Here is a 24,012-nt window from a genome sequence, read left to right on the forward strand (position 1 = left end):
AGTCAACAACGATATGTGTGGGGCTCTATTCCCAGTCAGCACTGAACTCTTCGTCATATTATTTCTAGTTCAAACATGCTCACATGTCGCTGTTGTTGCAACAAACCCATATTTAACGTTCGTTTTATCTAGTTGGAGTCCTGGGAAGGAAAAAATTAATGTTTCGTCTCGTCATTTCAGTTAAAACAAAACATCTAGCTACTGCCGAGAAAATCCGATATGTCACAGTTAATTGTGCTTCGATATCAATTCGATTAGGTTCTGGGTTCGAATCCGTGTCCAACACAAAGCCTTACCACACGGCAATTCAAGTAAGTTACTTGTGAAGAAGCAATATTTAACATCTATCGTAGTTCGTTAACAGGGACAGTAGATGCTGGGTAGGAATTCGCGTCCGTTAAAAATGTCTGCGTTATGTAATTTAAAGTTGATATTTGTTAACTGATACTGTCTAAAATCGAGGTATATCACTCTCTGTATGCCTAATCAGGAATGACTGTTAGTTTCCGTCAGTCACGAAATCTTTGCTTAGTCTGCATGACCTGGGTTTGAATCCATATGCAGAGCGAGACGATTCATCGTGTCATTTGAAGTTCACACATATTCTCAACTAGCTGCTCGTGAATAACTTAAAATTTTTAATGTAATTTTGTGTTAAATAATAAGTATGGTATGTTATTTCCAAGAGTAAATCATGAATACGACGAACTTGCTACGTGCATTACCTATCTGACGTAATAATGAGAGTGGTAACATTTCAGGTATGTCATTTATTGTAATAAATGTGAGCTTACAAGCCTTAAGGACAGTCTTATCTGTGATAAGGTGTTCCCTGATATTTGTAGTATCGTGGTATTACTTTACATCTTGAGTTGTTGCGATACAGAGCAGTGTTTTCTAGTAGTGACTTGTTAGAACCATTTTCAATAGTCAAACGACTGTACCAAAGAGCGGTTAGAGGGCCTGCTAGACAGCTGCGTTATGCCGGTTGCATGCGAATCAGGTGAAATGCAATTCAGGTCGTTCGGATACTTTTGAGCGCGACTGTACATGAGCATGTGTTGATTACGACATGCATCTTGGCTCCATCCCTCTGCATTGTCGCAATCTGCTGAACTGGACTCTTCTGCTTCTTTCTCCTACACTCTTCCATTTCATACTCTTCCATACCTCGTGTAGTGAACTGTGGCTACAGTCCTCGTTCGAATGTGTACATGTAATGCAGCTATTGAAAGCTGCTCTATCCTTCACCTTCATCTCGATGATCAAACACATCACAATGGTGACTCAATGACAGCTCAGCAAAGAGAGAATGTGTGCCACCAATCCTGCTGAAGTGAGAAGAGAAAAAAAATTCCCTCAAAAATTCGAAATTCCCGCCCATTTTCAAGAGGATGACGCACCATCATGCGAAAAGTCGGAAAGGGGGACCCGTAGAAGCGCATAATTCAATTTCCCACCAAAATTCAAACTTCCCGCCAGGGAGGCGTGGCACTTTCCTGCCAAAAGCCGCCACATTGGATAACGGTACTCGCGTCATCAGGTGACGTCACTGCCGCCATCTTGGATAACAGTACTCATGTCATCAGCTGACGTCACAGCCGTCATCTTGGATGACATCAGAGTGGAATCGCACGAAGGTTGTTACACTACTGAGGGAGGAAACGCATTGATTCGATATCAGTGGAAGCAGTAGCCACAGCAGTGTAGGAGGAGACGAGTGTTGGTGTGCAAATGTGTAGTGCATGGAGAATTGCCCGAAAATTGGACATACACGTGAGGACGGTGCGTAAAATCCTACGAAACATCCTTTCTTGTTATCCATTCAAAATTATCCATGTGCACCAGTTCCTTCCTGTTGACCTGCCCGGAAGAGAGACCTTTGCTTCAGAATTTCTTGCTCGCACGGAAGTGGACAATGATTGGCCGTGGAAGATTTTGTCGATAGGCGTAGCCCACTTACATCTGACAGGATATCTCAATACATAGAATTGTCGAATATGGGAAATGAAAAATCCACACGCATATCAACCAATGCCACCTCATCCTGAAAAGGTCACTGTGTGGTGCGGGTTTACGGCATCATTTATCTTAGGTCCATATTTTATCGAAGAGACAGGTGCTTCTGGTCCTGTTACCTGTACTGTCACTGGTAACCGCTATGAGTGTCTTTTGCGCAACCACGTCATTCCAGCTCTCCAGCAACGTGGATGTGTGGATGGGATAATTTTTATGCAAGATGGCGCACCTCCACACCTTGCAAATCCAGTTAAGCAGCTGCTGAAAAGCCATTTAGGAAATTCTAGAATTATCAGCCGCCATTTCCCTACAGCCTGGCCGTCCCGATCACCTGATGTAGTCAGTGTGACTTCTGGCTGTGGGGCCGTCTGAAAGATGTTGTGTTCAGTGTTCCGGTTGCAAAGTTAGGTGCATTGAAGGCAAGCACTGCACACCACATTCTGAAAGTGACCCCGAAAACACTTCGATCAGTTGTGGAACATGCAGTTTCTCGATTTCAACTTGTTGTAGAAAACAGTGGACAGCATATTGAACATGTTTTGCGCCAGTCACACATAAATTAATCATCCGATTTCATTTTGATTGATGCTTTAATGCGGTTTTTGGCCTCAGAACAATTAAAAACCGATGTGGTGATGCTTTTTATTTGGTACTTGGCCTCAGGACAATTAAAAACCGATTTTTCCCATCCGATGTGATGTGGCCTTGCCATGGCGGATGGACTTATGTAACTAACAGTATCACACCTGTACACCCATGTAAACTGTGTAGTACAGTTCGTTTAACGTCGGAGGTACACCTTATGCGTTGTTGTATGATTCATTTGTCATTTGTAGTCGACTACTATTCACTTATGTAAGCACCGTCTAAAATTTTGGAAATTTGAGGTAAGTTCTATGGGACCAAACTGCTGAGGTCATCGGTCCCTAAGCTTACACAGTACTTAATCTAACTTAAACTAACTTACACTAAGGACAACACACACACCCATGCCAGAGGGAGGACTCGAACCTCCGACGAGGGGAAGCACCATCTATTGCTACATTTTGTAACTAGTTATTTTTCTTCCATCGTACGTTTTCCCCCTTCTCCGATAATATTCCGTTGCAATTTTACGTCATTCTGACCAGTGGCGTTATTTCTACAGCGGTTTTAAAGTTTAACTTTAATTATAATCACCCTGCACTGTAAACATTCCACAATTCGAATGAAGAACGGTTGCTAAATCACTTAATAAAGGGAAGTCTTCTGCTCCAGACTGTATACCAGTTAGGTTTTTCAGTTTGTACTGATACAATAGCTACATACTTAGCTAACATATACAATCTCTCACTCGACAAAGATCCGTTCCCAAAGAGTGGAAAGTTCCACAGGTCACGCCTGTACATAACAAATGAGAGGAAATTATCCTGGGGACTTTTGCGAAACTTTCGAATTTTTATAGTTTTAAATAATGGCAGTATTTTGAATAAGTGGAGTCGTTGGGGCAGGGGTAGTTGTGGGAAAGAAGAGAAAACATCTTTAAAATAATGATGAATTTGTGATACAGCCTTGTATATACATTTCCATGTGTCGAAAAATTAGTTTTGCATTCGGCTTGTACGACTGTCAGTAGGGCCGCATCACCTATAACTCGACACACATTTTCAGTTACAGTAACCACATTAGGTGATAGTAGCAACAAGTAAGTCACAGTTCAAGACGACGATGACAAATATGTTTTTCATTTTGGTAAGTATATTCGTTTAGAAATGTCAGTTAGTACGACGCGCAGAGGTAATGGACTACCGCAGTGGTCACTGTTATTATCTGTGACAAATTATCCCTTTAATACGTGCATTAAAACAAATAAAATGGTATTTATAATAATATTATATGAAAAGAGAGTCTCTTATTTGTGATTAGTAAGTTAGATTACTAAAATATAAGAATGAAGCTGGGCATCCATGAAGCCCTTTTGCCTATGATAATTATAGGTCTCTTTCACGTTAAAATTTTCCACAAATTTCCGCAAAATCGGTATGCAATGTCAGAAGCCGGTTACACAATCTTTCTAACGATACCTCATTCGTCCCTGTACGATCAGTGTGTTGAAAAAAGGGCTGTTGACTTGAGAAATAACATTTATGATCCGCTGCAATATAGACCCATGTCATTGACATGAGATTTGTAGCAGGATTCTGGAACATATACCGTGTTCCAACATTTTGAAATACCTTGAATAAAACGATCTATTGACACATAATTAGCACGGATTCAGAAAACGCTGTACTTGAAACCCCCAACTGGCTCTGTACTCAGCCAAAGTAATGAGTGTTAGTAAAGTTTTGAGAAACTCAGAACTAATTGCAAAATGGTTGAAGGTTTAAACAAGATATCTGCACTGTGCTAAATGGCATCATTTGATCCTAAACAATAAAAAGTGTAAAGTACTCCAGACGATTTCTAAAAAAAAAAAAAAAAAAAACTGTCAAATTTCGGTCACACGATAAATCACGCAAATTTCAAGGTTGTCAATTCAATGAAATATCTAGGGATTACAGTTAAGAGCAACTTAAATTAGAACCACCACATAGAAAATGTTGGGAAGGCGAACCAAGGACTGCGAATTGTAGGCAGAACATTTGAAGATGCAACAAATCTGCCAAAGAGTCGGCCTACACTACGCTTGCCCGTCCTTTTATGGATTACTGCTGCGGTGTGTGGGATTTTCACAAGATAGGATAGACGGAGGACATCGAAATAGTTCAGGGAAGGGCAGCTCGTTTTTTATTATGCAGAAGTAGTGGAAAGAGTGTCACAGATACAATAAGCAACGTGCGGTGACAATCATTAAAGCAAAGGCGTGTTTCGTTGCAATGACATCTCATTGTGAAATTTCAGCAGCATCTTTTCTTGTAAATGCCAAAACATTTTGTTGATTTCCCTCTGCAGGGGGAGAAACGATCATCATTACAAAACAACAAAAATCAGAGGACAGGAAATAGTCTGAAATTGGTTCTACGAATCCTCTGGCAAATATCTAAGTGTGAGAGGCAGAATACTCATTTTGGTGTAGATAAAATAAACCTTTACCATACAGGAAAAGGCTACATATATGGTGCACAACACATAGCGTTATTAATACCCCCAATCCTACGCGTGCGTATGAATATACTAAATCCCTACATATTATAAAAATGTATGTACGTATGTATGTATACCGGGAGTCTCTCCTAAGAGACGTCAGGCGCATTTTCTCCGGTATTTCGACAGATATATACAATTTCGTTTTTGCATTTTGTAGCTGGACGATCAAGAACGAAGTGCTCGTATTAAGAAGGGTGTAAGACAAGGCTGTAGTCTTTCGCCCCTACTCTTCAATCTGTACATCGAGGAAGCAATGATGGAAATAAAAGAAAGGTTCAGGAGTGGAATTAAAATACAAGGTGAAAGGATATCAATGATACGATTCGCTGATGACATTGCTATCCTGAGTGAAAGTGAAGAAGAATTAAATGATCTGCTGAACGGAATGAACAGTCTAATGAGTACACAGTATGGTTTGAGAGTAAATCGGAGAAAGACGAAGGTAATGAGAAGTAGTAGAAATGAGAACAGCGAGAAACTTAACATCAGGATTGATGGTCACGAAGTCAATGAAGTTAAGGAATTCTGCTACCTAGACAGTAAAATAACCAATGACGGACGGAGCAAGGAGGACAGCAAAAGCAGACTCGCTATGGCAAAAAAGGCATATCTGGCCAAGAGAAGTCTACTAATATCAAATACCGGCCTTAATTTGAGGAAGAAATTTCTGAGGATGTACGTCTGGAGTACAGCATTGTATGGTAGTGAAACATGGACTGTGGGAAAACCGGAACAGAAAAGAATCGAAGCATTTGAGATGTGGTGCTATAGACGAATGTTGAAAATTAGGTGGACTGTTAAGGTAAGGAATGAGGAGGTTCTACGCAGAATCGGAGAGGAAAGGAATATGTGGAAAACACTGATAAGGAGAAGGGACAGGATGATAGGACATCTGCTAAGACATGAGGAAATGACTTCCATGGTACTAGAGGGAGCTTTAGAGGGCAAGAACTGTAGAGGAAGACAGAGATTGGAATACGTCAAGCAAATAATTGAGAACGTAGGTTGCAAGTGCTACTCTGAGATGAAGAGTTTAGCACAGGAAAGGAATTCGTGGCGGGCCGCATCAAACCAGTCAGTAGACTGATAGACTGATGACCAAAAAAAAAAGCTTAAGTAAGGTCAAACAATTACTACTCGTCACGTATTTCACGTAAAGCCCCGCGCCGAGACAAAGCGTCGGTTTGTTAAACTGGAATTATACGTGACCATTCGATAGAACGCTCCCAAATTAGTCCAGTGTTCGTTTTATCGAAATGTATGTACAGGGAGAATGAAACATGAAGAATAAACACCAACCTGGCAGCGATTCAGTAGCACTGCATGCTTTGCAGTAGCAGTCAGTGCGGGCTAGGGCTCTGCTTTCGCTACAGTACTCGCTTATTCTTTATATTTTACAATCCCTGGTAGTACTTATCGATAAAACAAATATCAGACTAGACTAATCTTGGACCGCTCTCTCGCAGGGGCACATATAAATCGCTTTAAAAATCATTTTGTTCGTAACAGCAAATAAACAGACGCTTCCGTCGATGATGGGCGTAGCGTGAGAGACGTGATGAGCACTATTGTTTAGGCTGACTCCAGCTACACAATGAAAAAACGAAATTGCAGATATCTGCTGAAACACCAGAAAAATGGCCGTCACGATTCTTAGGATTGGGTTGATTTGGTGGAAGAGACCAAACACTGAACACATCGGTCCCATCGGATTTGCCTGAAGCGATTTAGGGAAATCACGGGAAACCTAAATCAGGATGGCCGGACGCGGGATTGAACCGTCGTCCTCCCGAAGATTCTTAGGAGAGACACTCTGTATAAACAGGTTGCTCAAAAAAAGTGAGAGTTTATGGTGCTCATCGAATCAAGAAAAATAAGTCCAATAAACGTGGGTCCGGAAACGCATACTTTCCCAGATAAACGTGTGTGTATAGGAAGGGCTGCGCTAAGCTTGGTTGCTGATATTAGCTCAGTCATTGCATTGGCGCTTCGACAAATGAGTCTGTGGAGTATTATGATGTCTTACTCACAGTACTCTACCTACCAATAAGGGGTCTTCAGTCAGTCGTGTTGTAGGCTACGTTAGTTTTCATCGTGTTTATGTGCCTTGTACAGTAATGTCAACCCTTGGTAAGTATCATGTTGTTTCCCCTTCTTCCAAACGCGGATTCGCTTATGTGTTTACTGTTATTGCGCTGTCTGTACGTACAAACGGTGTGGTACATTTACATTTTCTCTCTTCCACCACGTTTTATCAATGGAAGCCTACTATTCGACAAGTGAACTGGCAGATACGATATTCTGCTATGGTTTAGCAAATGGACGTAGCCTGCGAGCCCGTGCCCTGTAGCTGAAAGATATCCACAGCGCACGGAGCCCTCTGACAAGCTGTCCGGCAGATTTTTCCAGCGTCTGAGGGACGCAGGTACTCTTGCACCTCCGAAGACTGACAGTGGAAGGCCCCGCATAGTCTGCAAGCCTGACGTGGATGAGCGTGTGCTACGTTAAGTGGAAGAATTCCCTGGGATCTGAGTGCGACGATTAATAGCAGCAGAAGGGGTGTCTCAGTCTGGGGGTCCTTCATGAGCATCAACTGTACCAATATCATCTACAGCCCCTTCAGGCCCTAAGGCCACAGGATCATCAAGGCGGACGGCGGTTCTGTCAGTGGTAATTGCAAAAGTGTGCTGCAGATCCACTGTTCATATCCAAGACTTTATTTACAGTTGAGGCAGGGTTCATAAGAAACGGTGTTGTGAATTTCCATAACCAGCATATATGGGCAGATGTAAATACTCAAGCAATTCAGGAAAGAGGGCTCCAACACCGATTCTCAATCAGCGTATGGGCAGGCGTACTTGGCTATAGATTAATACGCCCATAAGTTCTACCACAAAACGTAACTGCAGCGCATTATCTGGACTTTCTCATTAATGGAAGCTGTGCCATTGCAGCAACAAATACAAATGTGGTTCATGTATGATGGTCAACCAGCACACTTTCTTCACAATGCGTGCGAACATCTGGTGCCGACATTTCAGGACTACTGGATTGGTAGGGGAAGGGGGGGGGGGGGCCACACGTTGGCCTGCTCGTTCTCCAGACTTCAATCCCCTAGACTTTTGGCTATGGGGACACTTGAAGGAACTCTCTGAGCACTATGGGACTTAACTTCTAAGGTCATCAGTCCCCTAGAACTTAGAACTACTTAAACCTAACTAACCTAAGGACAGCACACAACACCCAGCCATCACGAGGCAGAGAAAATCCCTGACCCCGCCGGGAATCGAACCCGGGAACCCGACTTGAAGGAACTGATCTACGCCGTGCCAATCAGCGGTGTGCAGACACTACAGCGTAGCGTCTTCACTGTGTGTCAGAAGGTACAACAACAACTGGGTATACTTCAAAAGACCCATCATTCCTTACGCCGGAGGGCAGAGGGATGCATTGTCGTGAATGGACGCCACGTTGAACACTTCGTCTAACACGTGTTTATTGTAGAAAGAGTGTTTACTGGACTTATTTTTCTTGTTTCGATGAGTAATGCCACCTCTCAAAGTATTCGACACACCTTTTTTGAACACCCTCTATATGAATCGTTGAAATAAATTATTTCTTTTCTACTAACTCTATTTGCAACACGTTTCGCAGGCCGTATCCGCATATGCTGCTGAATATACCTATAACATTATATCGCTGTGTGACACTTAGTTCAGAAGATATAACATCATAAACAGTGAGCTGTGTGCAAACGAAAGTAGCGATATAGGCGAAATATGTGTACAAATATGTGTGAAATAAATGTGAAGTATGCAGGCAATATATGTGACATGTGAATACAGGGGAAAATCTACGCGTCAGAAGCTCCTCCTAAATATACTATGTAATCAAAAGTATCCGGACACCTGACTGAAAATGACTTACAAGTTCGTGGCGCCCTCCATCGTTAACGCTGGAATTCAGTATGGTGTTGGCCCAACCTTAGCCTTGATGACAGCTTCCACTTTCGGAGGTATACGTTCAAGCAGGTGCTGGAAGGTTTCTTTGGGAATGGCAGCCCGTTCTTCACGGAGTGCTGCACTGAGGAGGGGTATCGATGTCGGTCGATGCAGCCTGGCACGAAGTCGGCGCTCCAAAAATACCAAAGGTGTTCTATAGGAGTCCGCAGCTCGTGGTCGTGCGGTAGCGTTGTCGCTTCCCGCGCCCGGGTTCCCGGGTTCGATTCCCGGCGGGGTCAGGGATTTTCTCTGCCTCGTGATGACTGGGTGTTGTGTGATGTCCTTAGGTTAGTTAGGTTTAAGTAGTTCTACGTTCTAGGGGACTGATGACCTTAGATGTTAAGTCCCATAGTGCTCAGAGCCATTTGAACCATTTTTTTTGTTCTATAGGATTCAGGTCAAGACTCTGTGCAGGCCAGTCCATTACAGGGAAGTTATTGTCGTGTAACCACTCCGACACATGCCGTGCATTATGAACAGGTGTTCGATAGTGTTGAAAGATGCAATCGCCATCCCCGAATTGCTCTTCAACATTGGGAAGCAAGACGGTGCTTAAAACATCAGTGTAGGCCTATGCTGTGATAGTGCCACGCAAAATAACAAGGGGTGCAAGCCACCTCCATGAAAAACACAACCACACCATAACACCCACGCCTCCGAATTTTACTGTTGGCACTACACACGCTGGCAGATGACGTTCACTGGGCATTCGCCATACCCACACCCTGACACCGGATCGCCGCATTGTGTACCGTGATTCGTCACTCCACACAACGTTTTTCCACTGTTGAGTCGTCCAATGTTTACGCTCCATACACCAAGCGAGGCGTCGTTTGGCATTTACCGGCGTGACGTGTGGTTTATGAGTAGCCGCTCGACCATGAAATTCAAGTTTTCTCACCTCCCGCCTAACTGTCATAGTACTTGCAGTGGATGCTGATGCAGTTTGGGATTCCTGCGTGATGGTGTGTATAGATGTCAGCCTATTACACATTACGACCCTCTTCAACTGTCGATGGTCTCTGTTAGTCAACAGACGAGATCAGCCTGTACGCTTTTGTGCTGTACGTGTCCCTTAACGTTTCCACTTCACTATCACATCGGAAACAGTGGACCTGGGGATATTTAGAAGTGTGGAAGTCTCGCGTACAGGCTTATGATACAAGTGACACGCAGTCACCTGACCACGTTCGAAGTCCTTGAGTTCCTCAGAGCGCCCCATTCTGCTCTCTCACGATGTCTAATGACTACTGAGGTCGCTGATGTGGAGTACCTGGCAGTAGGTGGCAGCACAATGCACCTGATATGAGAAACGTATGTTTTGGGGGGTGTCCGGATACTTTTGATCACATAGTGTACATGCATCGATTTCAAACACATTTAGCACACATATTACCGGGAGGCGACGATTAAAGTGCAGCTACACCCGGAGGTCCAGAGTGGGATGTAATTATGGTATGACAGCGAAACTTGGTAGATGCTAATGCATTAATGCGGAAGCAATTTATGATGGAAAAAAATTCGTTTGAATGTTGACCATCAGGAAAAAAATTTTTAGCGCTGTACACTGTATGACAGTACAACATCCACGCTGTCATTTGGCAATCATAACGATTAATAATAAAATCAACAGTATGTCTTTCTCACTTGTTTGACCTTCCCTGCCTACGTCCCATTCCTAATCCATTACATATGGAACATGTCTATACGTCTTCCTTGCATTCACAGCGCCAGATTTGCAACTGTTGGCCAAAATTGGAACTAATTTTTTTCGGCTTAAATCAGTTCTAGATTTATGCGTTAGCATATCTACCAACTTACAATGCCATAAGATAATTACAGCGTGCAATGGACCTCTGTGAGTAAAGCACTCCGTCCGCAGGCCACAAGTGGCCCATCGCGACCATCCGACCGCCGTGTCATCCTCAACTGAGGATGTGGATAGGATGGGCTTGTGGCCAGCACACCGCTCTCCCAGTCGTTATGATGGTTTTCTGTGACCGACGCCGCTACTATTCGGTCGAGTACCTCCTCAAGTGGCATCAAGAGGCTGAATCCACCCCTAAAAATGGCAACAGTGCATGGTGGCCCGAATGGTCACATATCCATGTACCGGCCACGACAGACAGCGCTTAAATTCGGTGATCTGACGGGAACCGGTATATTCACTGCGGCAAGGCCGTTGCACACCTCCGTGAGTAGCTGAAGTTTAATTATAACGACCCAGTACTTACTACCTGAAAAGAAATACTATGGGGTAGGAACCTGCAACCTCCTACTGGGGCACAGATGATAACATTGAGAGGAAAGGGGAGAGGAAGTGATGGACAGACAGAGAGGGGAAACGAGAAGATGGACACAGATAGGGGGGAGGAGGAGATGGACAGAGAACGAGGAAGGCAGAATGGACCGAAAGGAAAGGGGAAAAATGGACAGAGAAAGGGAAAACGACGAGATATACAGAGAGAGGAGGGGGGAGGAGTTGAACACAGAGAATGGACGGGAGGAGATTACGATGTACATCCTGTGCCGCGAACAAAGAAATTTTATGAACTTAGAGGGGATGAGCTGGAGATACAGGGGGCGAGATGGACATACGGGGGGGGGGGGGGGGGGGGAAGAGAATATTGACAGATGGAGAAGGAGCAGATATACAGACAAGGAGGAAGAGATGGACAGAGAGTGGGGGAGGAGGAGATGGACGAATAGATGACTGGAGTAAATACATGCCCGGGCAACTCCGGGTACTCAGCTAGTTGTTACATATATTTGTCAGGAGACAAAAGCAACCTACAGTACATTTTAATGCAACAATATTGAAGGTGGTGGGTTATGAGAGTAAAAGGGCAATAGTAATAAAAATTAATAACAATAATTCGTAGTTATTAGCAGTTATACTCACGCCAAAGAAACTGGTCTAGGCATGCGTATTCAAAAGCAGAGATTTGTAAACAGGCAGAATATGGCACTGTGGTCGGCAACGACTATTTAACAGAAACAGTGTCGAGCGCAGTTGTTAGATCGGTTACTGCTGCAACAATGGCAGATTATCAAAATTTAAGTGAATTTGTACGTGGTCTTATATTCGGCACACGAGGGATGGGACACAGCATCTCCGAGGTAGTGATAAAGCGGGGACACTCCCGTACAACCATTTCACGAGTGTACCGTCAATATCAGGAATCTGATAAAACATCAAATCTCCGAAATCGCTGCGGCCGGAAAAAGATCCTGCAAGAACGGGACCAACGACGACTGAAGAGAATCGTTCAACGTGGCAGAACTGCAACCCTTTCGCAAATTGCTGCCGATTTCAATGGCGGGCCATAAACAAGTGTCAGCGTGCGAGGCATTCAACGAAACATCTTCGACATAGGCTTCCGGGCCGAAGGCCCACTCTTGTACCCTTGATGACTGCACGACACAAGCTTTGCACCTCGTCTGGGCCCGTCAGCACCGACATTGGACGGTTGATGACAGGAAACATGTTGCCTGGTCGGACGAGTCTCGTTTCAAATTGTTTCAAGCGGATGGACGTGTACGGATATGGAGACAACCTCATGAATCCATGGACCCTGTATGTCTGCAGGGGACGATTCAAGCTGGTGGAGGCTCTGTTGGGTGGGGTTGTTGTGGGGGAGGAGACCAGACAGCAAGGTCATCGGTCTCGTCGGAGTAGGGAAGGACGGGGAAGGAAGTCGGCCGTTCTCTTTGAAAGGAACCATCCCGGCATTTGCCTGGGGCGATTTAGGGAAATCACGGAAAACCAAAGTCAGGATGGCCAGACGCGGGATTGAACCGTCGTCCTCCCGAATGCGAGTCCAGTGTGCTACCCACTGCGCCACCTCCTCGGTGGAGGCTCTGTAATGGTGCGGGACATGTGCAGTTGGAGCGATATAGGACGCCTGATACGTCTAGATACGACTCTGAGAGGTGACACGTGCGTAAGCATCCTGTCTGATCACCTGCGTCCATTCATGTCAATTGTGGATTCCGACGGACTTGGGAAATTCCAGTGGGACACTGTGACATCCCACACGTCGAGAAGTGCTACAGAGTGACTCCAATAACACTCCTCTGAGTTTAAACACTTCCGCTGGACACCAAACTCCTGAGACGCGAACATTATTGAGCATATCTGGTTTGCCTCTTACGGACTTATGGACAGCCCTGCAAGATTCATGGTATCAGTTCCCTCCAGCACTACTTCAGACATTAGTTGGGGCACTTCCGCGTGCTCGCAGGGACCCTACACGATATTAGGCAGGTGTACCAGTTTCTTCAGCCCTTCAGTGTATAACACACCCTTTTCGTTAAAAGGTGCCATTTTGAAAAACAAACATCCAATTTCTGATGGTTGTCATGTATAATGTTACTTTTACAATGTCTGGTGCATCTGTGCGAAACAGTTAGTTGTGTCATCATCATATTCAAAGTAACTGCTCCTTCCGAAGCATGTAATGGATTAACGGGAAGTAGGAGTTCATCATCCCGTCAAGGTCTGCACAGCCATTGCAGCAGGACAGGTTGACAATAATATAGAAGGAAACCGCTTGTCTTGTTTAAGAAGCATTCCCGATATTTGTCTGAAGTTATTTAGGACAAGCACTGAAAATGAAACGCAGGATGTTCGCTCAAGAATCTGAATGCTGCTTGTGGGGAATGAAAGCGTAGTGTCTTACTCACTGATTTACCTCGCTCGGTACTCGTAACAGTCAGTATTCTGCGGTACGGATGTAAATGGAATCAACGGAAAAATTATTAGTGGCAACGAAACTCACTCAAAAAGTAGCCTGAGTAGGTTGTGCTTGCAGTCTTGTAGCGAAAGATGTGGTGTCGCAGATACCAAGCCTCGATTGATTTCGGAGAGGTTATTTACACGATTAAGCAGGAATTTTTATGGAAATATGTGGCATTTTTTGGCCAGCAAGACGTGATAGTGTAATCACATACTGTTCCCGGAAGATAATCGCCAGTTATGCTCTCCGTCGCCGAGGTCGGTAAATCTTATTTTCACTCCGGCATTCGACTCGACCAGGAAGTAGAAAGTACCTTTGTTTCTACTTCATTTTCGGGTGATTATTTTTTAATGGCAGTTGGGGTATAGCCATTACGTCATTTGTCAGTTCTCAAATAACTTAATGTACACATCCCTCACTAGTGCTACCTTTACTTTTTTGAAGATAATTAGGCAGCACGATTCTGAATTACATGTTCAGGCACAGTGTAAAATTGAATAGTAAATTTCATACGAACTCAAATAGTTGTAAATGAAAAGCCGTACGAACAGAAAGGGCAACCCTGCGAGCAATATTTGTTTCAAAGGAGATCGAAATTTACGAATATTTATTGATAAAGGCAGGTCCTAAATGTCAGGGAATAGTGGCGCACAGATTTGCACATTAGTAGCACTCGCGTGTAACAGAGTGGCATTGCACTTTTGTCGTGCAACGTGGTAAAGGGAAGAAAATGTGGGCATGGCTTTACTGTGCGAGAAATCCCGTCTGTATGATGAGGTATTTATAAACATAAGTTGCTAGCGCACTTCTGTGTGGTAGCGCCCGACTGGGCGTCAAGCCGGATCGAGTCTTTGCGCTGCCAGTATTTGCCGACCAGAGGATTTCACCCTCTCCTTTCGCTAATTATCATTATACAACAAAAACGTAGCATCGCCCTTTATACGGATCCATTACAGCCACCGAGACTCCACAGATACACATACGACGTATCTTTCACATGTAAGCAAGGACAGTGGCCAGTGTGCTCGGAGGTAGAACACACTTTCCGGCAGACGGGTGAACCAACTCCGTGGAATATCCCAGCCAACAGTGCGATACAGCATTTACATTTACGTCGGATTTTCACATCTGTAACCAAACGGTTGGGCGAAACTAGTATGCTCAAAGCGTGAAACGTAATGTCGGAGCACAGAGGTTTGACACGGAAGTGTTGGAACGTACCGGTGATCCTTCATCAAGTAGCACACGTGAAATAGCTCGCATAATGCATTCGAACAAGCGAAGTGTTTTAAAAGTTTGGTAACTCTGACTGCTACTCTTGTAGTATTGTGAAATAGTTTTTTTTAATTGCCTTTCTGGACGTGCCCATGCAGCCATCTGAATAGTAGAATGTCAATTATGACGATATGAACGTGAGCACAACACAACACCCTGTACCTGAACGGAGAAAACCTCCTACCCAGCGGGAAATCCAAATCGAGCACCTTCGATTAACAATACGTTGCGCTGACCGTGCAGCTACCGAAGCAGACATTTTGAAGCAGTTCAGATCTTCCAAGCATTCGATTTTTAGAGAACAGTCGATATCACTCCATCGTTTTCGCATCGCAGTGCAGGCCTTTCTAACGTATCTCGCTTCACTGTGTTGATTGACATGGCTACTTTCGCCAATGATGGCATGGTCAACTTCGGAATAGTCACATTCGAGGTGAGGCCAACACGCTTCTGTCAACCTAATCTGACACAACCTGCAATTTATATACATACTGGAAACATGGACCGCTTTTCACGGACAAAGATAATACTATGATATGAGTGCATTTAAGCGCTAGAAGGTAGCAGAAATTATTAACACCGCTCTTGGTTCAATATTGGTAGCAGAACGAACATACAAATAACGCGTATATTGCAGTAAAAACGAAAAGGTTCTCTATTGCAGTGACCTACTACGCAGTAGTGTATTTTGCAGAGAAGCAGACGAAAACAGTGTAATGCACGTATCTCTAGTGTGTGGGCGTTTTAGCCTGAGGTTGGTACCGGCTGCAATTTTGTTGGTTCGTTTATTACGCTGTAAGCGACTGTTACTTGAATGTTAGGTCGCATACTTTATTTAACTGGACCTAAAATAAGCCGTTTGCATACTTGCACGGTATCTAGAGATGGGCAGGACTAAGACGACAGTATTATCTTATGTAACTGAGAAACATTTGTATAAAGTTCAATTTACTACGACGATTAGTGCAGAACTTATTGAAATGGAGGAGCTGATCGTAAGGCATTAAAGAAATTCTGCAACGTTGATTGGCAGTAACGAGGTTTCACTGACTGCTGCGGAAACCCCATTATGTTTTTTACGACCCACAAGGAGAAAAAATATATTGGCGAAAGATCGGGCGACCAATTTATAGAAATTATAAACAGTGTGCTCGAGTCAGATGATTGTCAACGAAATGGGGACAAATGAGACGATTATCCACCGTTCCATTCCATACGTTCACACTCAGCTATACTGGCAAGTTTTTGACGTACCTAATGGCGATTGCCCACACTCCATTATCGCCTGCTTTGGCGATGATCACCTCCATTGTTGCGGAACTGCGAACCATCCCAAAATTGGATATGTGCTTAAAGTACAGAGTAATTGTTCACATTGTGTAAGTTCCACCAACAGAACGCTGCATGACTATGCCGGTCTAGCGTTCTGGTGTAATTTCATGTGGTACGGCTGGAACTGATGGGTATGTAGCTGCTGTGTAGGGCGCATCAAAAAGTTCTTCCGTATTTCAAACGGTAGTTGCTAAGAAAAGCACAGGAAAATACGTTTATTTGTAAACAGCAAATACTATGCCATTTAGTTGATTTTAAAAATTATGCGCGGTAAAAGGCTTCCTCCATTGCTGACACATTCATGAAGTCTTTCCCGGAAGTTATCCATAGTTCTTCGTGTCATTCCCCGTAGAATGGCGGCCACCTCCTTGTGTATTGCCTCCTTACATGCTTCCAGGGTTGTGGGGCGATGTTTGTACCCTTGACCCTTCAAGTGTGTCCAAAGGAAAACAAAATCACAGTGTGATAAATCGGGTGACCTTGGGGGCCAGTCGATGTCTCCTCACGAAGAGAAAAGATATCCTGGAAACAACTCCCTCAAAGTTTCTACAGAATGCCGAAAGGTGTGAGCTGTGGTTCCATATTGTTGGAATCAGATTTCTCTCTCTTCAAGGTCCTCAACAAAGTGGTTTAACTTAGGTCTATATCACACGACAGTAAAAGCTTGAATTAACCGATATATTCCTCGAAAAAATAGTGACTCAATATACCTCATTCAGCAACGGCACACCAAACTGTCACACGATGGCTGTGACGCGGTCGTTAGTGAAGTTTCTGTGGGTTTTCTGATTCCCAGTAGCGGGAATTTTGCTTATTGTCACAGTATTTGACAAGTTGTAGGGGTGCATGTGAAGATCTCTGCGCAGATGGTTCTGTCACGTAATCCCAAGGCAGCTGCATGTTCAAGTGCTGAACCTTTTCTAGATTGCTACATTTTCTTGCGTTGTTTCAGCCCGAAACTGGCTACTAGATTTTATTTTCGGTGGAGAACCTGATGATCTAAAGTCTGATACCCAAACTCCAATAGTTTTTCTGTCAGGAACAGAATCATGTCGGCCTGTTTCAAATCGAATGCGAAATGCTCGCACAGTAGGAATCACTGAGCCACCATTACGAATATATTCCTCCAGAAGAAACGTACGATGCTGACCTAGCTAAGCCATTTCTCCTGCTGAAAATGGCACGTACGCCGTTATCGACTAACACCTCCTCCACATCAGTAGCCCCACCACAACTCACACAGTGGCCTCTCCAAATACGGGAGGTCTTTCAGTTGGGACCTGTATAAGATATACCTTTTTGGTGCCCACTTGCACTCAAACGATGTTCCACACCCAAAAACGTAACGACTCATCAATAGTAATCCAATCTATTAGTTATTTAGTTAGTTACATGTTTAATATACATTCCTGGAAATGGAAAAAAGAACACATTGACACCGGTGTGTCAGACCCACCATACTTGCTCCGGACACTGCGAGAGGGCTGTACAAGCAATGATCACACGTACGGCACAGCGGACACACCAGGAACCGCGGTGTTGGCCGTCGAATGGCGCTAGCTGCGCAGCATTTGTACACCGCCGCCGTCAGTGTCAGCCAGTTTGCCGTGGCATACGGAGCTCCATCGCAGTCTTTAACACTGGTAGCATGCCGCGACAGCGTGGACGTGAACCGTATTTGCAGTTGACGGACTTTGAGCGAGGGCGTATAGTGGGCATGCGGGAGGCCGGGTGGACGTACCGCCGAATTGCTCAACACGTGGGGCGTGAGGTCTCCACAGTACATCGATGTTGTCGCCAGTGGTCGGCGGAAGGTGCACGTGCCCGTCGACCTGGGACCGGACCGCAGCGACGCACGGATGCACGCCAAGACCGTAGGATCCTACGCAGTGCCGTAGGGGACCTCACCGCCACTTCCCAGCAAATTAGGGACACTGTTGCTCCTGGGGTATCGGCGAGGACCATTCGCAACCGTCTCCATGAAGCTGGCCTCGGTCCCGCACACCGTTAGGCCGTCTTCCGCTCACGCCCCAACATCGTGCAGCCCGCCTCCAGTGGTGTCGCGACAGGCGTGAATGGAGGGACGAATGGAGACGTGTCGTCTTCAGCGATGAGAGTCGCTTCTGCCTTGGTGCCAATGATGGTCGTATGCGTGTTTGGCGCCGTGCAGGTGGGCGCCACAATCAGGACTGCATACGACCGAGGCACACAGGGCCAACACCCGGCATCATGGTGTGGGGAGCGATCTCCTACACTGGCCGTACACCACTGGTGATCGTCGAGGGGACACTGAATAGTGCACGCTACATCCAAACCGTCATCGAACCCATCGTTCTACCATTCCTAGACCGGCAAGGGAACTTGCTGTTCCAACAGGACAATGCACGTCCGCATGTATCCCGTGCCACCCAACGTGCTCTAGAAGGTGTAAGTCAACTACCCTGGCCAGCAAGATCTCCGGATCTGTCCCCCATTGAGCATGTTTGGGACTGGATGAAGCGTCATCTCACGCGGTCTGCACGTCCAGCACGAACGCTGGTTCAACTGTGGCTCCAGGTGGAAATGGCATGGCAAACCGTTCCACAGGACTACATTCAGCATCTCTACGATCGTCTCCATGGGTGAATAGCAGCCTGCATTGCTGCGAAAGGTGGATATACACTGTACTAGTGCCGACATTGTGCATGCTCTGTTGCCTGTGTCTATGTGCCTGTGGTTCTGTCAGTGTGATCATGTGATGTACCTGACGCCAGGAATGTGTCAATAAAGTTTCCCCTTCCTGGGACAACGAATTCACGGTGTTCTTATTTCAATTTCCAGGAGTGTATAATAGGCCGATTTTCTTTTTCTGAAATGATGTGTTTACTGGATACGTATACACAGTTTCAGTCGGTCTTTACATGCTGACCATTTAAAAGTTTCTAAATGTCACAGTGGCCTAATTTTAACATTAATTAACATATTATATTTCAGTGCTACTAATGAAACTACTCTTAAAACTAGGATTTTATAGAGGTTACTAGTTTTAAAATAAAAATTTGTCTATTAAATAGAAGCTGTCCAGTAGAAACGACTTAAGATAAGGTTATAAATTTGTTTAACCATTTGCCAGACATTTTACTGTATTGGATAAATGGCAGAAACCTTGTGTTCATTCTTACTAATCTTCTCTCATACGTACTGAAGCTTTAATAATGAGTAATAAATGTGACTTTTTCTAGTGCTGTTCATTAGCAAATATATTTATTCGTTCTACAACTGCCTGCTCACCCTCCTCAGTGGAGAAAGATGTGCAGAAGAAGAGTTCCCTTAGTTACCCAATACAACAGGGTATACGTCGTGTCATATAGGAGCTATCCAACAACGTTTCTAACGCCCTCTTAAGTAAAGAGTGTATATATATATACACACACACACACACACACACACACACACATATATATATATATATATATATATATATATATGGTGGTCCATTGATCGTGACCGGGCCAAATATCTCACGAAATGAGCGTCAAACGAAAAAACTACAAAGAACGAAACTTGTCGAGCTTGACGAGTTTCGTTCTTTGTGGTTTTTTCGTTTGATGCTTATTTCGTGAGATATTTGGTCCGGTCACTATCAATGGACCACCTTGTATATGTATATATACACTCCTGGAAATTGAAATAAGAACACCGTGAATTCATTGTCCCAGGAAGGGGAAACTTTATTGACACATTCCTGGGGTCAGATACATCACATGATCACACTGACAGAACCACAGGCACATAGACACAGGCAACAGAGCATGCACAATGTCGGCACTAGTACAGTGTATATCCACCTTTCGCAGCAATGCAGGCTGCTATTCTCCCATGGAGACGATCGTAGAGATGCTGGATGTAGTCCTGTGGAACGGCTTGCCATGCCATTTCCACCTGGCGCCTCAGTTGGACCAGCGTTCGTGCTGGACGTGCAGACCGCGTGAGACGACGCTTCATCCAGTCCCAAACATGCTCAATGGGGGACAGATCCGGAGATCTTGCTGGCCAGGGTAGTTGACTTACACCTTCTAGAGCACGTTGGGTGGCACGGGATACATGCGGACGTGCATTGTCCTGTTGGAACAGCAAGTTCCCTTGCCGGTCTAGGAATGGAAGAACGATGGGTTCGATGACGGTTTGGATGTACCGTGCACTATTCAGTGTCCCCTCGACGATCACCAGTGGTGTACGGCCAGTGTAGGAGATCGCTCCCCACACCATGATGCCGGGTGTTGGCCCTGTGTGCCTCGGTCGTATGCAGTCCTGATTGTGGCGCTCACCTGCACGGCGCCAAACACGCATACGACCATCATTGGCACCAAGGCAGAAGCGACTCTCATCGCTGAAGACGACACGTCTCCATTCGTCCCTCCATTCACGCCTGTCGCGACACCACTGGAGGCGGGCTGCACGATGTTGGGGCGTGAGCGGAAGACGGCCTAACGGTGTGCGGGACCGTAGCCCAGCTTCATGGAGACGGTTGCGAATGGTCCTCGCCGATTCCCCAGGAGCAACAGTGTCCCTAATTTGCTGGGAAGTGGCAGTGCGGTCCCCTACGGCACTGCGTAGGATCCTACGGTCTTGGCGTGCATCCGTGCGTCGCTGCGGTCCGGTCCCAGGTCGACGAGCACGTGCACCTTCCGCCGACCACCGGCGACAACATCGATGTACTGTGGAGACCTCACGCCCCACGTGTTGAGCAATTCGGCGGTACGTCCACCCGGCCTCCCGCATGCCCACTATACGCCCTCGCTCAAAGTCCGTCAACTGCACATACGGTTCACGTCCACGCTGTCGCGGCGTGCTACCAGTGTTAAAGACTGCGATGGAGCTCCGTATGCCACGGCAAACTGGCTGACACTGACGGCGGCGGTGCACAAATGCTGCGCAGCTAGCGCCATTCGACGGCCAACACCGCGGTTCCTGGTGTGTCCGCTGTGCCGTGCGTGTGATCATTGCTTGTACAGCCCTCTCGCAGTGTCCGGAGCAAGTATGGTGGGTCTGACACACCGGTGTCAATGTGTTCTTTTTTCCATTTCCAGGAGTGTATATGAACCGGAACTCAACCAACAAACTGTCTTATCGTTCTCGCTGTGACAAATTACTGTTCGGACATGCTAAAGGCGCAATTAGGTCTTTGTATATGGAGGGCTACACTGTCAAATTCACAATGAAAATGTCTAGTAAGTTTTTCTTCTACCCCGGCTGTGCAGAAAGAGTGGTTTGCTTACCTCACGTTTTCTAAAATGTCGCGATGTCCTCATTGAATTCCTTCTCCGCCAGCTGCAGATACTAACATCTGAGAAATGAACAGTGAATAGTCGAATGGCAGGTGTGTACATCTCATCGCCACTACAGTGAAAGTCGTAAAATAGAGGGATGTCACCTGATTTTTATTGTTCTCATTTTCAAAATCAGGAAAACGATTTTTTATTGTAACAAATCATTTGAGAGTCAGCCTAAAAGCAATTTATTCGTTGAACAACATTGGTTCTAATCACCACTTACCGGACACCATCAAAGTTCACAAGATATCTCCAAACGCTTCTCGTGAATGTGAAGCATCGTATACAATGATTTGGCTAGGCAATTCCAGTGACTTCAACGCGAGCTTGAGACCCGAAACTGGTGCATACATAGTGAATTGCAAGTAGGAATATTAGGCGGAGACTTTGTTTTTTACAAACGTTTCCCGAAGCAGCTTTTCACTTTTCTGTCCATAATATTAGAACTTGTATGACACATATACTGTCAGCATGTAGTCTGGTCACGAACTGCCTATGAGCTATAGTGTGTTGGCTGAAGAGCCAACACCGTGTTACTAGAGGAGGCCGAAATGCACGCGTTTTATCTCACGCAGGCTGGCGTGAGGAGGGTAGAACTATACTGACGTGAGGTCTGGAACATGACAAGGAATTAAAATGCAGAAAGCCGACGTAATTAGTTTGATACTTCACTTTAATCCATTAATGATGAACGTCGCTCTTGATGGTACATGATTCAAAATATTATTTGTTCAGAATACAGTCCTGAAGTAATTAGTTGCAGTAACTGAATATGGTGCCTTGCTAGGTCGTAGCAAATGACGTAGCTGAAGGCTATGCTAAACTGTCGTCTCGGCAAATGAGAGCGTATGTAGACAGTGAACCATCGCTAGCAAAGTCAGCTGTCCAACTGGGGCGAGTGCCAGGGAGTCTCTAGACTAGACCTGCCGTGTGGCGGCGCTCGGTCTGCAATCACTGATAGTGGCGACACGGGGGTCCGACGTATACTAACGGACCGCGGCCGATTGAAAGGCTACCACCTAGCAAGTGTGGTGTCTCGCGGTGACACCACAAGCTAGACGAAGTGTTTCCCGCCTGCCTGCTAAGTGCGCGCTAATGACTGGTCGGTTCAGTTCGTCAATAGTTTACAGCATAGACTGAAATCTTAAATTAAGATTTGAGTGTGAATTTCTTCTGATTGAAATTATAATTAGAAATCTGTCAGTGTGGATAACGTCATCTGAACAGGTGGTACTTTGCACAAACATTTAGACAGAAAGTACAAATGATCAAAGGTTCCTGTTTGATGCCAGTGCTAATAGCTGAAACACCACTCTCTCTTCTCTAGATGCTCCAGTGCGATACTTCTTTTACTCATACCACCCATTACGCTTTTCGTCACCATTTGCTGCTCTGTGGGTTAGAAGGGCTGCCACGTAAAGTATTATAAAATATGCTGGCATGTGAAGTTAAATGTGGCATAAACACCACATATTCCGCAGCCAAACTCTTTCTGTGTCTGTTTTTCTCGACAATGGAAAATTTAAGAAATAAATAATACGTCTACTATACTAACGCTTTATTCACACCATTACAATATAGTTTCTCTAAGATTCTGATTTATCAGTTTTTGAAAATTGTGTTTTTATTTTAAATTGTAAGCTCCTCATCCCTACTGTTGCATAACACTTTTGTCTATTACGTGTAATAAATAATTTTAATGATCTGGCTCTTAAAATTTCTTTCATTCACAATGAAAATAATCATAAAATTTTTATATGCGAGTATGTAATATAATTTGTATACTATATATATATATATATATATATATATATATATATATATATATAATTTGTATAAATATGGCTAGAGTGGTCCAATGAAGGCCGTAAAATGTAAATAATAATAATAATGTAAGATAATAAATGTATTTTGTTGCACACAAGATGCAACCGCTTCATTCGTCCATATGTGTGTTTGTTGCTGCAGCTGTGGAATCAACTATCGATCTACAGGCTGGTCAAGGCGTTCAGGTTGCATCCCTTCTCCATTCCTCTTCAACGCGACAATACATGTAACATCCATTAAACAAGACACACGCCAGACGTATATAACAGCGTAATGTCGTGAAAGCCAAAATCACATTGAATTTATTCATACTAATACCTAATAATGTAAACAAATTTATTACTACATAATTAACACATTATTCATTGTCTTATTTAG

This window comes from Schistocerca americana, chromosome X (genome assembly GCF_021461395.2).
Source record: "Schistocerca americana isolate TAMUIC-IGC-003095 chromosome X, iqSchAmer2.1, whole genome shotgun sequence".
Lineage (NCBI taxonomy): Eukaryota > Metazoa > Arthropoda > Insecta > Orthoptera > Acrididae > Schistocerca > Schistocerca americana.